General features: G+C 49.4%; 1 non-coding gene across 1 annotated transcript; it reads left to right on the top strand.

The window, feature by feature from the left end:
* The first annotated feature begins 15062 nt into the window (after positions 1-15062).
* On the top strand, positions 15063-15181 carry LOC123761535 (5S ribosomal RNA). Its single transcript, XR_006773237.1, has one exon. It is a non-coding gene; the product is annotated as a 5S ribosomal RNA (ribosomal RNA).
* Positions 15182-16421: the final 1240 nt, after the last annotated feature.

Genomic DNA, 16421 nt, shown 5'->3' with positions numbered 1-16421 from the left:
AAAGGAAAGAATCCATTCCAGAGACCAAGAAGGCTCAGGTGGCCCATGAGCAGGCCGGAGGAGAAAAAATTGCACAAGATAGCTTTCAGAATGGGGCAGAAGTGACGTCCATCCCAGACGCAAACTGCAGCAGCTCCACCAATGCTGCACAATAAGAAGCGACAGTATTCTACATTGAATGCTGATCCAGGAAGTCATGAATGAATGGAAAAGTTAAGGAAGAAAGGCCAAGACAACTCTGTCTGACACCAACTAAACTCGACGAAGAGAAAGAAAATGATGGAAAGCCTGCAAAGAAACTTTGTACTGTCGCTGAGAAGACGACCGCAGGTGGGACACCATCAAAGAAGTCCCCTGATCATCATACAAATGACAATATACACGAGTCAGAACTACCAGACGTGTATTGCGTGAAAGTAAGTCGAACCAGCGAGGTACCTCACTGGCTGAAAAAAGAGGAGCTGCGGAAAAACCTCCGTGTTCGGATACTGAGCAAGCAGCATCTGAATCCAAAGCTGGGGGTGGCCACCATGGGGCAGGAAGAGTACCCTACCCTGATAAGATTCGAGCTGAGCCAGAACCGGGAGCAACAGTTGGACTGGACTGGGGGAAAAGCTGTACAGGAACCCCCACCTCAACCAGTCCTGCCAAAAAGCATCTACCCGGAGGGCCTCGCAGTCAGGGAATGGCGCCGCATACAATGGGAGACGCCGAGACCATGCCAACGCAAAGAGGCCCACCTCAGTGCAGCCGTACATTCAGCAAAGCCAAAGGAAGGAAGCAGCATTTCATCAAAAGAGGAATGAAGCAAGACAGGCTGTCTGCCAGGGTATTGGACACTCCCTGAATTGTGAACGGCGTGGAGAGATAATCCCCGAAAATTCAGCAGAAGAACTACCCAAAGCGACCAGATACAAAGGCTGACGTGACCAGTGCCCCTAAATCCGAGTCCCTGAAACCCAAGCGGGGCAGCTCTGGGGATTCCAAATAAACAACCAACCTGGCTCATTGCAATAGAGAGAACCGCTCATGCAATGTGGCAGCTGCCTGATCCCTGAGAATATCAGATTAGCGATGAGAAAATTGGAGCACAAGCAGGAAGAAAGTCCTGCAAGACTCTGGGTCGTAGATGTCCCCGACCCAACAGGCAGCATGGCGGAGGAAGTACAGATGATCATCTCCCTGAGGAAGGAGAGACAAACAACCCTCAAAGTTGCACGAGGCGAGAGTGGGCTCGGAAAAAGTATCCATGGTACAACCGAGCCATGGTACTCCCTGTAGGGTAAATGAGCCAAACAGGAAGCCCAGACACTGGGACCAGCTAAGCCAGTAAGTTCTGTCGATGCAGGGAAACCAACTGCAAGCAGCCGGTGTAAAGCCTCAGGAGCAACAGAGGAGTACCACCACCACACCCTAGGCATAGCCTAGTGTGGAACTAGGCAGGACTTCTCCATGAACCAGGCAAAAAAACTAGCGTTGAATGTAATGAAACGTCATTTTCTGGGCGAGACCCGGAGGCTCCCCAGAGCTATCCAGGTTGATATCGATATATTATCCTTTGGCATCAGTCATGTGAATGGAATTCTTAGGCCTAACGGGGACCACGAGCCAGAACCTAGCACCCTCAGAGAGGCACGAGGAGCAATGACCCATTGAAACCCAACATGTGGTTGGAAGCATTCCATGTCTGCCATCGACTGGGTCAGGCACCCAGAAGTGCCCCAAAACAAACCCCTATTCTGGTTAAAATATTGCTACTGAAAGCCGAACTAGTGGACAGAAGTCCCAAATGAAAACGAGCAAACCAGCATGACATTGCCACTCCACTGTGCCGCTGTCTGCGCAACTCCACCCTCCCTAGGAGAGGGAAAGGGGGGGGGGGAGTGCCAGACTCTTATGCCAGCTATCCACCCTGCAGTTCCAAGGCTGGATGTTAAAAACCGCGAAAAAGAAAAACCTCCGACCGGAGGGAAGGCGGGAGGGTTGCTGGGTAGTCTGGATCTCACCCAGAAAATGGCGTTTCATTACATTCAATGCTGGTTTTCTGGGGGGAGCCCCTTCAGCTCCCCGGAGCTATTTACCAAAAGACAAAAATAAGAGGAACTTACCCGGGAGGCGGTCGGCACTCACACCTCAACGGGAAGTCAAGACAACTGGCTGCAACCGCTGACCCAATGCAACACAGGCCTGACCAGGCCCCAGAACACTGACAAGGTAGCGAGCGACCAGGACCCTCTTCGACCTCCAAAAAACCCCGTGCCTGAGTGTCAGTTCAAGACATGTCACCGAACACAGCAGCCAGTGCAGCAAACTTACGAATGTCGTGGGAACGAGGATAGACCACAGGCTGGCTGGACCGAATAACCATGCAGACGACCTGGGAGACCTGAACCCAGCAACAAGGAACAAGGGAAACTGGGTCAACCCAAATTGCGTCCTCAGTCATGGAGGCCGTGGCGCACAAAAACCGGCAAAGAGCCGCAACTGGACACAACACATGTTGCAACCCCAGCCTGACCAATCGAGCATCAACAACCCAAGGACCCCACCAGAAAGCAGCAATTTCATTCTTCGCCAGAAAATAAGGAGACAGCTGCAACCGAACAAACCTATCACCAGGACCAAAGGAGCAGATACTCCTGTACCGGAGAAGAGTATGAAGCTCCCCAACCCAACCCCCAGAGGCCAATGCCAACAGGAAAAGAGCTTTGGAGAAACAATCTTGAACCGAAGGGGCCCCACTACAAACTGAGGGGAAGAGAAATAAGAAAGCACCTGGTCCAAAGACCAGAATGGCTCAGACGGCGCATGAGCAGGCCGGAGATGAAACGATGCATGAGACAGCTTACAAAACGGCGCTGAAGTAAAATCAATGTCGAGCGCAAGCTGCAGAGGCTCCACCAGTGCTATACGATATGAGGCGACAATATTCGGCATAAGATGATGGTCCTGAAACAACCACAAGAGAAAGGACAAGACAACCCTAGGGACAAGAAGAAATGCAAGGACCACCAGGAAACTTCAGACTGCTGCCGAGAGGAAGCACGCAGGTGGGACACCATCAATGAAACCCCCAGCTCATCATACAAGAGATGATAGACTAGTCAGAAAGATCAGGCGTGAAGACTCAAGGAGAAGAACGAACCAGGCACGTAACAGACTAGACCGATCTGCTGAAAGAGGAGGAGCCGTGTGAAGACTCCTAGGTTCAGACACCAAGAAAGCAGCGCCCGAAACCAAGGCTGGGCTGGCCCAGCCTGGGTTTCAGGCACTGGCTCCTTGGCACCAAGAAGCCAAGAGAACTACTCTCCCCCGGTAAGTCTCCAAACGAGCTAGGACCTGGAACAACATCTGAACCATGGGGAAGAGGTACAGGTAACCGTTAATGGCCAGGAGAGCCAAACCCCGAGATCTCAGCAGATGAGTCCCCCCTGAAGCAACCAGCCCCAAAGAGCCAAAGATTGCATCAAACCCCCTCGGTTCAGGCAATAAACCACCGAGGAGCAGTCTGAATGGAGCCGGATCGTTTATCCGTGAATGATATCCACATTGCCGCAAACTCTCGCACCATGCTGTGTGCCTGATGGAAGACCGGACCCCACCGCCTCTGGCCGGCGTTGTGAGCACTGGTCACAAATCACCAGCCAAAATATGACGGGTCCATGAATACATCGAACGAGGGCTTGGGTAGGTGCCATGGCACTGAACCTCAAAATTCTTATAGAGGAAGCCGGTGATGCAGCAGCCAAAGCAAGGCACCCAGAGGCCGAACCCAGCGATCGCGAGAGAAGCGGAAGGGAAGTCCCTTAAGGAACCAGAACAGCCGACAAAGCCAAATCCTAGCCAGTGGGTAGATAATCACAGCAAGGTTCAGGCTCCCCCACAACCCCTCGAGCAACCACCGGGTGACACGGGAGCCCCCAGAAATAGGCGAAGGCGGGACTGCAGCCAAAGCAGAGACTCCGGAGGGAGAGACAAGAAAGCGGTCCGAGAGTCTTACACAAGACCCAGCCAAGACCAAACCTGAAAGGGTAATAGATGGGACTTCCTCCAGTTCACCAGGAATTCAAACCCGGTGAGCTGGGAAAGAACCAAATCCCTGACGAGCAGACACGAGGACTGGCTGGGAGCCCAGACCAGTCAGTCGTTGAGATAGGAGAGAACCCAAACCCCTAAGAGATGCAGACAGACTACCACGACCCGGGAAAGGGGTGTGAAAATTCAAGGGGCCAGATTCAAGTCGAAAGGAAGGCAATGAAAGCGGTAACCCTGACTTCCCACAACAAAACCAAGCCAGTCCCTAAACCCCAAATGAATTGGGACGTGCCAATAAGTGTCCCGGAGGTACAGGGACACCATCCAAGCACCTGGTGCGAAAAGAAGCTGGACCTGGGACAGAGTAGTCATCCGAAAGGAGGGGCAATACTAGGGGTTCAGAGGGAAAAGTCCAGAATGAACTGCATGTCCGCACAGTCCCGTTTGGGGACTGGAAACAGATGGGAAACCCACCTGAGGGATGTTGTCATTTCGACCATGCCCAAGCACACCCACTCCGAGATGTCCCGAAAGAGTGCAGGAGAAGAGGCCTGCCCCACAAGCCCCAAAGCCCCCGAAAGAGGAGGTTCCAACGCCACCGCAGGCTGCTCAAAATGACCCGAAAGGCCCACAAATCATGGGACCAGGCATGAGCAAACAGAGCGAGCCTCACCGAGTCACACCCCGAATGGCGTTTCTTTACATTCGACGCTGGTTTTCTGGGGGGGGGGAGCCCCGTCGGCTCCCCGGAGCTAACTACCCACAGACAGAAAAAGAGGGACTTACCCAGGAGGCGGCCGTCGCTCACTCCTCAACTCAAAGTTGAGACAACTGGATGCAACCGCCGACCCAAAGCAACACAGGCCCGACAGGGCCCAGGGACATTCACGAGGTAACAAGCAGCCAGGATCCTGTTCGACCGCCAAAAACCCCACGCCCGAATATCAGAGCAAGACATATTCCCAAAGATGGCAGAAAGAGATGCGAACTTACGGACGTCATGAGCACGGGGACAGACTGCAGGCTGGCTGAACTTGATAACCCTGCGGACGACCTGGGAGACCCAAACCCGCGAACAGGGATGAAGGGAAATCGGATCAACCCAAAGTGCGTCCCAGGACACAGAAGCCGTGGCGTGCAAATAACGGCGAAGCGCCGTATCCGGACACAAAACATGATGCCCCCCCCGGCCATACTAACCAAACATCAACCACCCACGGACCCCTCCGGAACACAGCAGTCTCATTCTTTGCCAGAAAAGAAGGAGACGGCTGCAAGCAAACAAAACAATCTCCACGACCAAAAGAGCAGAAACCCCTGCGCCGGAGGAGAGCATGAAGCTCCCCTACCTGACCCCCAGAGGCTAATGCCAACAAGAAAAGAGACTTGGAGAAACAATCCCGGACCAAAGGGGCCACAACGAAACAAGGAGACGAAAGGTAAGCGAGCACTCTGTCCAAAGACCAGGACTGCTCAGGTGGCGCATGAGCAGGACGGAGGTAAAACAAGCCATGAGACAGCTTGCGAAATGGCGCAGACGTAACATCGATACTGAAGGCAAGCTGAAGCGGCTCCACCAGCGCCGCACGATACGAGGCGACAGTGTTAGGCATAAGATGACGGTCCTGAAACAACCAAGAGAGAAAGGACAAGACCACCCGAACAGACAACGAACTAACACGACGAAGACGCAAAAAGAAACAGAAGGACCGCCAGGAAACTTCATACTATCGCCGAGAAGAAGCCCTCAGGTGGGACACCAACAAAGAGGCCACCTGATCACCATATAGATGATGACAGACTCGAGTCAAAAAAGCCATACGCAAAGACTCGAGGAGAAGATCGAACCAGCCACGTGACGTACCGGCCCGATCTGCTGAAAGAGGCGGAGCCGCGGAAAAAACCCTCGGGTCCGGACACCGGGCAAGCAGCGCCTGATACCAAGGCTGGGCCGGCCACCAAGGGGCCAGAAGGACAACTCCCCCCTGGTAAGTCTCCAAGCGAGTCAGGACCTAAAGTAACAGCCGAACCGGGGGAAAGAGGTACAGGAACCCCCAACTCGACCAGTCCAGTCGAAAGGCATCGACCCCGATGGCCTCGCGATCGGGGAAGGGCGCCACATACACGGGAAGGCGCCGTGACCACGCTGACTCGAAGAGGCCCACCTCGGGGCGCCCGAATGTCTGGAAAAGCCAACGGAAGGAATCGTCATCAACCGTCCACTCCGTGGAGAGGGGATCAAAGCGAGACAGGCTGTCGGCCTGTCAAACCCGACCCAGTGAGCAGACAACCATTGCGAAGTTCAGGCTCCCGCACAGCCCCTCGAGCAACCGCCGGGTGACCCGAGGGCCCACCAGAAACTGACAAAGGCGGGACCGCAGCCGAAGGAGAGACAAGGAGGCAGTCCGAGAGTCCCAAACGAGACCCAGCCAAGTCCGAACTTGTGAGGGGACCAGATAGAACTTCCTCAAGTTCACCAAGAACCCGAACCCAGCGAGCTGGGAAAGAACCAAATCCCTGGCTAGCAAGCAAGCCGACCGGCTGGGAGCCCAAACCTGCCAGTCGTCGAGGTAGGCCAACACCCGAACACCTAAGAGATGCAAACGGGCTACCACGACCCGCGTAAGGCGCGTGAACAAGCAAGGTGCCAGGTTCAACCCGAACGGGAGACAACGAAAGCGGTAACTCAGATGCCCCAAAACAAAACCGAGCCAGTTCCTGAACCGCAGATGAATCGGGACATGCCAATAAGCGTCCTGGAAGTCCAGGGACACCATCCAAGTGCTCGGCTCCAAGAGGAGCCGAACCTGAGACAGAGTAGTCATCCGAAAGGAGGGGCAATGAAACAAGGGGTTCAGACGGGACAAGTCCAGAATGTACCACAGGTCCGCGCAGTCCCGTTTCGGGACCGGAAACAGACAGGAAACCCACCTGAGGGACGACGCCCAAGCGAACCCACTCCAAGATGACCTGACAGAGTGCAGGGAAAGAAACCTGCCCTGCCAGCCCCGACCGTCCAAAGGGGGGAGGGGCCACCCAACGCCACCGCAGGCCGACAGACACGACCCAAAACTCACAAACCGTGGGACCAGGCATGGGCAAACAGCGCAAGCCGCCCCCCCATCGCCCCATCAATGGGGCAAACCGCAAAAGGGCCAGCGCTCCTTACGAGACCCAGAACCCCACACAGAGCGAACACCACATCGACCAGAGGAGAACGGTGTTACGTACTCCTAGCAGAATACGTATATAAATTTAAAATAACTTGTTTTGTTCCATTATATCATTGCCTGTATATGTACACACATTGTGTTTTTGTAAATTGTCGTATGGTTTGGCAGCGTCAGTGGAGATAGGAGCGCGGTTGCTTTGCACACGTCTAATACCTGTTAAATTCGGGAAGCTGGACCTGTTCAGTTGGGAGTTCCAGATGTCACTTTTATTTAGTTTATATAATTGTTTATTTTCTGCAATTAAACAGGTGGCATTGTACTTATATATTTTGTAAGTAACTATTATCTGTAATTTGCATTCTTGTGTGTTTTGAGAACAAGTGGTTGTTCAATTAGTTTTAAATACTAAAAAGTCCTTAGTTTCCATCCCTCATCCTGGGATGAGGCAGACGGGAGAGAATTGTGGGTGGCGACGGAGCGAGAGTTCAGTAGCTGATACGGGACCAGGAGAAGTAACATGTGGGAGATAAGTCTGTTTACTTGTTGTTGTGTCATGTAGTAGATCTTTATTCTGGGAGAGACAATATTTGATGTTTGCTTTAATAGTGACCCACTGTTCATATATACAATATTGAGATGTATATGAAATATATATATATATTCAAATGCATACGTATATTTCTTCAGTCCTAAGGGAGATATACTTTTAATTCTGTGCCTGTTATCATTCATGGGGTTATACTGGTGCCCCGCTTTAAACAACAGCAGTTGTAGTAACCCTAGACTTAAAGCTTGGCTGTTGTAGGGTCATGAGCCGTAACGAACGATAGGTAACAAGAGTTATGGGGGCCTGTCCGGGAGATATTGTTCCTACTTAACTGTGCTAATTAACTGTGCTAATCTAACCTTGCCTTCCTAGGGAGCAAGAGTGTGTCAAGTGTCTTCCTAGTGTGTGTGTCCTAGTGAGTGTGTGTCTTCCTAGAGTGTGTCAAGTGTCTGTGTGTTTCTTAAGACTATTCCATGTGCCAAACAAGCCTTCCTGTGTGTCAAGTAACAACGTTTCACGATTTTGAGGTAAGTCATCCTACATATTTTGTTTGTGCAGTGAGGCCAAGTGAATTTTCAGTGTGGTGACAATTTTACAGTGAAGTGTAGTGCAGTGCCATTGTTTTTAATTATTGTTGTGAATCAAGTGCCAAGTGTTAGTAACGATGGAGGAGAAAGTTGCAGCGTTGGTGGCTCACCCAGACTTTCAAGGGATTCAGAGCCTTAAAAAGACTGAGTTAATACAAATGGCAAATCAGTTGGATTTGACCGCCAACAATAGAATGGTTAAAACCCAAATATTGAAAGTCATTGTGACACATTTTGTTGAGAATGGAGAGTTAGAGGAAGAAATTCTAGAGGAGTTAAGAGAGGAGTCGAGTGATCAGATGACGTTAAAGCGTCTTGAGTTAGAAGCGCAAATAGCATATGCTAAGCTTGATGCTCAAAAAGAACAGAGAATATTAGAACTTGAAGCTCAAAAAGAACAGAAAATATTAGAGGCTGAAGCTCGTCAAAGAGAGATTGAAGCTCAACAGCAACAGAAAAAGTTAGAGGCTGAAGCTCAGCAGAGGGAGCTTGAGACTAGACGTTTAGAGGTTATGGCACAGTTGCAACTAGAAGCCACAAAGAAGCAACAAGCCGAGGAACAAACTAGGCAATTAGAGATTCAACAACAAATGGCTGACACTAACTTCAGGCTTGAATTACAGCGTATGGCAGCTGGGCATGGAAATAATAGTAATGTTTCGACAAGTAGTGATAATAATCCCATCAGGACGCATAAGTATATAGAGTTACCCAAGTTCAATGAGGAGGATCCTGAGGTTTTCTTTGCCCATTTTTATAAAATTGCCATCAGTATGAACTGGCCAAGGGATCAGTGGGTAGCCATTATGCAGTCTCAATTTAAGGGGCGTAGTCAGGAGGTTTTTACATCCCTACCTGACGCTCATAGCTTTGATTACGAATTTGTAAAGAAAAGCATCTTAAATGCATATCAAATAAATCCAGAGGCACACAGGCAAAAGTTTAAGAACCTAAGGAGGATAAGTGATCAGACAATAGCAGATTTTACTCGTCAGAAGACGAATTTTTGCAACAGATGGTTAAAGTCACTTTCAGTCACTGACTTTGATGCTCTAAAGAATCTTCTTATAATGGAAGAAGTATTGTCATGTCTCCCAGACCAGTTGTCTACTTTTATGGCAGAACAAAAGAATGTAACAGACATTTATGAGCTGTCAAAGCTCGCGGATGAGCATGAGTTGTTGACTAAGGCCCAGTTTACTTCCACTTCACCTAAGTCTAGTCGTAGAGTAAATTATAATGCTCACCGAACTCCTTATCAGAATCCATCCCGTCCTAGTGCTCCAGTTACTCCCATGAGCTCTTCTCTTACAAAACCTAACCCAGCTACTTCATTGTCAGGAATGTCAAATAATAATAAGGTTATTTCTAAACCTACAGTTGGTTCTACCAGTGTGTCCGTGTAAGGTCCTGTTCCCATTGTAAGAGAAAAGGCCATGGAATTAATTCATGTTTTATATTGCACCCTGAGTTACGACCAACTGGTCTCATTTATTGCAGAGGTGTGCAAAATAAACTTACTAATAAACATGTAACTGTAAACCCCAATTGGGTGAAACAGTATTCACCATATATGTCTTCAGGTGAAGTTTTGTGTATTAATGGGAAGTGGAAGCCAGTGGTTATTCTTCGTGATACAGGTGCTTCCCAAACCATAATTTCATCCAGTATTCTTTCTGATGTTGAAAAGAGAGATACTGGAAAGTTTGTTGTTCTTCAGAGTGTTGCAGGATGTAAAACTGTACCTCTAATAGACATTAATTTCAGATCCACCATTACACCAAGTTTATGCACTGTGGGTGTTAGTACACAGTTGCCCATCCCAGGTGTGGATGTTATATTGGGTAATGATGTGGCCATAAATCATGTTGTGGGTGAGATTGATCCCCGTTTGTGTAAACAGCCAGTTGCAGACCCTGTTTATTCTGCCTGTGCTGAAGTTAGTTCTATGAATGAACCTGTTGTAGAAGATGGTTTTGTCCATTCTACCTGTGCTGATGTCAGTACTAATATAAATCCAGTTGTCAGTTCTGATGTTACTCAAGCATTTGTTCCAGTAACCAGTACCCCTTCAGTGGAGAAGTGGGATGTGGTTGTTCCAGATTCCTGTGTGGCCGATTTAGTTGTTGAGAGTAAGCCTGATACTATGACTCTGTTTTATTCCAATAAATTGGGAAAGGATGTCCATGTACCATTGTCTTGCCCGCTCACTACGAACGTTGTGCCAGGAGTTGAGAGAAACTTAAAAGCCACGACTCTGTATTCCAGCCAAGTGAATGGTTTAGGACAAGATGTCGGGTTGGCAGAAGTATTCCCGCTCACTCCAAGTTTAGAATCAGTTGTCGAGAGTAAGTCCGTTGTAGAGGCCCCGCCTCACCCTAGTCAAGGTGATATAATAGGGGAGGAGGTCAAACTACCTGTTACTTGGCCGCTCGCTTCAGATTCCCTTCATTTATGTGCATTGAGTAGAACTGACCCTAAGATTTCAGAGAGAAGCAAGGAGACAGTCTGTACTGTTGATCCAGTTTTGGAGAGTGTGGGAAAGCAGCCAGAGGATCAGCTTCTGTTGAGTAGATGGAGACCCATGAAGCCTCCCTCTGCAGTTGTCTGTGAGGATGTGACCCAGCTTAGTAGTGTTATTATTGATTGTGAGCAGACAGTACTCCGAGCAGCTCCAGAAGTCATGGGAGGAAATTTTGGTAAAATCATTGAGAGTGGTAAGGTATCATTTGGATCTAAGTTGCAGAGTTGTGATTCTTATTCTATGTGGAGTAAGTATTTCTCATTGTGTACATTGAGTCAGAGTGTGTGTAGGATGTTGAAATCTACTTTTATTCTACAGGAGCCATTTTCTTGTGAAGTAATGGACTGTGGGACATCTTTGTCAAGCCTTGTGGTTGAGCAGAGAGAGTTTACTCAAGTAGGTTGTGCATCCAGTTCTGAGGAAGTGGTGAGTTATGCTAGAGCAGTGTCTCTATATTCAGATCCAGTTAATTTTGATGCACGAGTGATGAAAGTGTATGTTCCACTCAAGTGTGGTGTTGACTTTCAGAGTCATATTGTGGGTGAAGGATTAAATCATACTGGGGAGCAGATGTTTGAGGCTCCAGGTGTGTATTTCAAGTTGGGGGATAAGGTTATCCTACCTAGTGTTAATCATTGTGAAGGGTTTCAGATTGTCCTTGGGCGTTTCTCAGGTAATCTGCTGTGCATCTTCAAGTTGTTAAGACCCTTAAACCTCTTGGTTGATTGGTTGTCATCAGACGTAAATCACTTGGGAAGTGATGGTGAGGGTTATCAAGTTTTCGGTATGTTAGTCTTTTGGAAGACTAGACGGTTGATGAAAGTGTGTGTGGTGTTCAAGTTCACCATCAGAGGGTGAACTTGTCTTGAGAGTTATGATTGAGATATGGTGCCTAGGCATATGCCTGTTTTCTTTCACTGATCGTTATGACAGAGTTATGAGGCAATTGATTTCTGTGTTCCTTATGGATCATCTGAGTCAGTTCGATCAGGTAGTCTTTGCACTTATCTTGGGTTGTATTTCTTGGTTTGAAGGTCAAAGGTTTGCTAAGTCGGTGTCTTGTGTTTCGGAAGGTTCTATAAATGGGAAAGTCTTATGCATAATTGTGAGGTTTAATGCTAATTTCTCTAATTTTAGTATCCATTGGGCGAGAGTATGTGTTCCACAGAGGATCAAGAGTGATGAAGAGCAAATGTCTGTGTCAGAGCATACCCAGGAGAAGTCCCAAATCTACTCAACATCCAGTCAGCTTCAATTAAGCAGTTCAGCTCCAGAAAAAGGGAGAAATGGAAAATGGAGGCTGTCTTGGAAAAATTCACCATGTGGAAAAGGAATCACATGGAAATACGGGACTGATCTTAGAGAAATTGTAGAAACATATGAAAAGCTAAATTGCCATGATAACTGTGTGAAAGCAGCTACCTTTATTGACAATTCTATTCATGCTACTAATGATACTGTTGTAGATAGGAGTGTGAAATATGATCTGAAACAAAGTGAAATAAATGAGATAGTACCTTGGAGAGATAAATTTGCATACTCCAGTGACACATATGTAGAACATAGTCATAAGACTGAAATTTCTGAGTTTCCTGTAAGACTATATTTGGAGTGTTTTAATTTTTGTCCAGAGATGTGTTCTTATTACTTTTACATGTTTGGTGTAATTAATACCATAAATCAAGTGTCATACATTTTACTTTGAAAAAATGCCATTGATCTTCAATCAATTGCATTTTTTTTCTTGGAGGTGGAAGTGTTACGTACTCCTAGCAGAATACGTATATAAATTTAAAATAACTTGTTTTGTTCCATTATATCATTGCCTGTATATGTACACACATTGTGTTTTTGTAAATTATCGTGTGGTGTGGCAGCGTCAGTGGAGACAGGAGCGCGGTTGCTTTGCACACGTCTAATACCTGTTAAATTCGGGAAGCTGGACCTGTTCAGTTGGGAGTTCCAGATGTCACTTTTATTTAGTTTATATAATTGTTTATTTTCTGCAATTAAACAGGTGGCATTGTACTTATATATTTTGTAAGTAACTATTATCTGTAATTTGCATTCTTGTGTGTTTTGAGAACAAGTGGTTGTTCAATTAGTTTTAAATACTAAAAAGTCCTTAGTTTCCATCCCTCATCCTGGGATGAGGCAGACAGGAGAGAATTGTGGGTGGCGACGGAGCGAGAGTTCAGTAGCTGATACGGGACCAGGAGAAGTAACATGTGGGAGATAAGTCTGTTTACTTGTTGTTGTGTCATGTAGTAGATCTTTATTCTGGGAGACAATATTTGATGTTTGCTTTAATAGTGACCCACTGTTCATATATACAATATTGAGATGTATATGAAATATATATATATATTAAAATGCATACGTATATTTCTTCAGTCCTAAGGGAGATATACTTTTAATTCTGTGCCTGTTATCATTCATGGGGTTATACTGGTGCCCCGCTTTAAACAACAGCAGTTGTAGTAACCCTAGACTTAAAGCTTGGCTGTTGTAGGGTCACGAGCCATAACGAACGATAGGTAACAAACGGGTCCGAAGCAGGAGCCGAACACGAATCTGACATAAGTGGCCTACCACGACGAGAGAAACCCGGAGCCGTGGCATGACCCTTCCAGGAAGACCCACCCTGGGACCCCCAGAAAAGCAAAAAGTCCGACACCGGACGACAAGCCGACGACGCAGCCTGAATAAACTGCTCCATGGCCGACTCCTCAAACAGAAGAGGACAAAAAGGCGACAACAGCCTAAGAGCCAGAGCCCAAGCAGATTCCACTGAGGAACCCAGCACCACCTGCCAACACGCGAGATGGGAAGAATAAAACAGGGAAACTGCATCCCGCAAAATCGGCATGAAAAGCTTCAACAAGGCAGCCGACGAACGCATTGCCGAGGACAAGGCACCGGACCCCGGGACGGACCCAAGCATCCTCACATCCTCCACGAGCCAATCCGAGGACAGCTCCAGGAGGGAAAAGAACCGCAAGGCCAAAAGGCCCCGGGCACGCAAGTCCTCCACCACGAGCGCTGCCGAAAGGGTGGGAACCTGCACATAAAGCTGAACAACGCCCATCGCGGGGAAGGACAGGTGCAAACAAGCACTCATTCAGGTACTCAAGATCGTCCCCCCAGGAAAACCTAAATCACCGTGGAAGCTTCCCGCCACCCCAGCATGCGAGAACGACAGAAGGAATGCCAGGAATCCATAACAAACAAGGGCAGTCCTCTAGCCAGGAAGACTCCAGAACCTCGTAATGGAGCCAGGAAGGGAACGAAGTCCCAAACCTGAACTCGGACGGATCCATTTCTAAAGCATAATCCGGGTCACGCAGGAGGTAAGCTGCAAGGGCCACCCGCACACCAGATGGTTGCGATAAGCCAAAAACCTCCGGAATGATGGAACCGACGTACCCGGGGTAACACGGAACCGACGTACCCGGGGTAACATGGAACCGAACCTGGGGAGGGACCGACACCAAATCCTACTCGTACGCAGAGGGGGGGAGGGGGGAGAAAGAAAACCCCACACCCTGTAACAACAAGCCCCGCTCAGAGGGAAGAAAAACCCAGGCGGGGTCCAGCGGGACCCAAGGCCCCAAGTCAGCCCCTCCCCAGCCTCGAGGTCCTGCACAGCAGGACCCGGGCAGAGTCCTCTCCCCAAGCCCCGACCCCACAAGACAAGGACGGAGTAGCCGTAGAAGCCAGCAGAAAGGGGGCCCACTGGTCAGATCCAGAAGCTTCGGCCAGGAGACAAGACTCGAATGACTCTGCCCCCCCCCCCCCCAGAAGGGGCATCCCCCGAAGCTGCCCGAGTCTTGAGATCAAGAAACCCCTGCTCCGACTCTGAAACCCTCAGACGTTTCGGGGCCGGAAGCAGGGGGGGGGGGGGGACCCAGAACGAACAGAAGGGGAAGGACGAGGAGGTACAAACTGAACCAGGATCGAAGCGACTCTCACCCCCAAGTCCGGGTCTCGAAAAGCAAAGCTGGGCAGCCCCGGGGCATCCGGGTGAGCAACCAACCGAGCGCGTTGCAACAAACGAAACCGAGCTTGCAACGCACGCGCTGTCTGTACCCGAATAGAATCGTCAGAGGATTGGGTAAATTGAGTCACAAGCAAGCAGCAACACTCACAGGACTCAGGATCGAAAGTATCACCGACCCAACAGGCAGCGTGGCAGAGGCAACGGCCATACCACGTTGGGAACACCACTTCTCGTCCGATCAGCGAAGTTAAGCAATGTTGGGTTTGGTTAGTACTTGGATGGGTGACTGCCTGGGAATACCAAATGCTGTTGGCATTAATGTTTTCCTCCAAAGGATACCTAATCAACGGGGCTGTGACTCATACGTCAGGCTGCTCGCAGCCGTGTCCAACAGCCTGGTTGATCAGTTCAGCAACCAGGAGGCCTGGTCGACGACCAGGCCGCAGGGACGCTGAGCCCCGGAAGCACCTCAAGGTAACCTCAAGGTAACCTCAAGGTAAGGAGGCAAAAACAATGAGGGTCACCCCGAGACAAGGGGACCGAGCAACCCTCAAACTCGCACACAGCGAGCAGGGACTCCGGGGTCACATCCATTTGACCCACGCACCCCTTAGGGGATTCCCAGGGTCCTGAGCATTTACTTTAAGAGGACTCGCGCTCAGGTAGCCCCAGGCAGAGCACTGCAAACCGGCGCCCAAAACTACCAAGCGAACTTCTATAGCTGTACCCCAGGGACGTGAACACTCACGGGGACCTAACAGGGGGCGCCACCGAGGACAACCATGGAAGGGCAAACACCAGTGGAATAATAGGGCAGAACCCCCCACCAGGCAAAAAGAAAAACAAAAACAAAACCCCGCAAGAGAACAGCGAACCCCAAGGAATAGAGCTGGCAGTTATATCGGGAATACAAAACTGTGCAGCACCCTGTGCCCCTACCAGTGCAAACTGCCTCTTACCTGCAGGTAACAAGGGAGAACAGAACACCCAAGAGCCCAACAGGCGGTCGAAAAACCGAAAAGGTAAAACGGACCAGCAGAGGCAGATCCCGAGGAGCCTGTGGAAGGTGGCCCCAAGCCCCAAGGGCAGTACTTACAGGGCACCTAGGGAAGGCAGCCCTAGGTACATGCAGCCCGAGTACTGAAGATAACTCCTGGCTCTCGCACCCACAAAAACAAATACCACACGCGAAGCATAGTGCTGCAGCGACACTGGAGCCAGAGTACGCGACCTTCACCTATAGCATCAGCCTCAAGAACTGAGGTGTGGGTAGCCGGCGTGAAGGGTCTGTAGTTCCCCTTTCCCCCTCCCGGGGAGAGGGGAGATGCGCAGACAGCGACGTGCACGGCGACGTGTGACATCACACTAGTTTGCTTGTTTTCTGTTGGGAAGTTCTATCCACTAGTTCGGCTTTTGGTAGCAATTTTAACCAGAATAGGGGTTTGTTTTGAGGCGCTTACCTTTCTGGGTGCCTGTTCCGGTCGATAGCAGACATAGAATGCTTCAAACCACACGGGAGGTTTCTATAGGCCATTGCTCCCCTTGCCTCTCTGAG

The sequence above is a fragment of the Procambarus clarkii genome, chromosome 7 (genome assembly GCF_040958095.1).
Source record: "Procambarus clarkii isolate CNS0578487 chromosome 7, FALCON_Pclarkii_2.0, whole genome shotgun sequence".
Lineage (NCBI taxonomy): Eukaryota > Metazoa > Arthropoda > Malacostraca > Decapoda > Cambaridae > Procambarus > Procambarus clarkii.
This window is presented reverse-complemented; position numbering and strand designations above follow the sequence as displayed.